Raw genomic sequence first — 1,427 nt, 5'->3', positions numbered from 1 at the left:
GGGCAGGGCTGGCGGCGCCGGGGAGCGCCGGCCCCTCAAGCAGCCCAGGCCCAGGCCCGAGGAAGCCAGAGGAGACAGCAGCTGCCTCTGCTCTCCTGGCATAGAGATCGCGCCCTCCCGCCCCGCGCCAGAGCCCCCGGGGTGGGGCTGACCTGGGGCTCCAGAGGTGGCGCCCCACACCCACCCCACCCGCGGGCCAGGTGCCCTCCTCCTGGCCCACCAGTCTTTTCCGGCAAGAACTGGGGGGCCCTGGTGTCTGTCCTCACAGGCTGAGCCCTCTCTTCCCAGAGGGGAAGAGAGCAGACCAGAGGGAAAGCCCCACAGCCGGGCAGGGCGGGCAGGCTCCCCTGGGCTAGCGGCAGGTGCTGCGTCAGGCCCTGAGGCGTCCCAGAGCCCTCGGGGGCTCTGGGGTCCCCGCCCCCACGAGCACCACACCCTTCCCAGGACACAGCAGAGGCTGGGGCTTGGGGCCCAGGCCTGGGAGGAGGGGTCTCTGCGGAGACAGAGCCAAGCCCAGGGGCGTCACCACGCCCCACTGTGGACCCTGGCCTGGCAGGGCCGAGGGACGTGGTGCTGGCCAAGTCTGGCGGCCAGCTGGCAGGCTGCATGCAGCTCCGATCCAGCCAGCCCCTCGGGCCTCACCCTGGCCAGGACCCCAGACGGCAGGGGCTGGCCTTGGCGGCCGCGAGCTCAAGCTGGCCTTGGGGTACAGGGCTGGAAGCGTGGAGGCCCGTGATTGCCCTAGGGTTGCCCTGAGCCGGGACTCACCCTGTGCGCCCCAGGAATCCGGAGCACCTGCCCTCCTGTCCAGAGAGTCCTGCGTGAGGCCCCGGGGACAGGAAGCCCCAGACCTTTGGCGGAGCCCTGAGGGCCTCTGGGCCGCGCAGGTGGGGCGCTGCTGCTGGCCGGATGAGCATGGGCAATCGGGGGGCCTGTGGAGGGGACCTGGCACCCCAAGGCCCCCGCCCAGGGGCAGGCAGAGGCCCCCCCAGCGCCCCACAGGCAGCATCCTTCCCCCAAGAGTCGGGGTCTCTGCCTCCGGCCGGGCCCCTCGTCTCCGGTGTGGGGAGGCAGGTCTGCTGTCAGGGCCCAGCCACGCCGGCCCCAGGCGCTGACCGGGCCTGCTCTGCCCCGCAAGGACCTTCCAAAGGCACAGCCGGGTCCCCAGGGCGGGAGGGGCCGGCGCCTGCCTTCGCGCTCACTTTGGAAACTGCCAGTTCAGCAGTCTGGCTAACTACCTGCCCGCCGCGGCCCTAAAGCTGTCCACGCTCATAAATCAGCGGGATTTAAATAAGCTCTGGTGGCAGGCCATTTCCCGCGCTCCCACGCCGCGTGGCGAGCGCACTGCCCAGCGCCATGGGTGGCCAGGGCGCCGAGCCAAACGACCGGCCATCGCCGGGGGCGCCATGGAGGGCGGTGGGTCGGCG

This window comes from Condylura cristata, unplaced genomic scaffold, assembly GCF_000260355.1.
Source record: "Condylura cristata isolate star-nosed mole 26May11 unplaced genomic scaffold, ConCri1.0 scaffold00013, whole genome shotgun sequence".
Lineage (NCBI taxonomy): Eukaryota > Metazoa > Chordata > Mammalia > Eulipotyphla > Talpidae > Condylura > Condylura cristata.
This window is presented reverse-complemented; position numbering follows the sequence as displayed.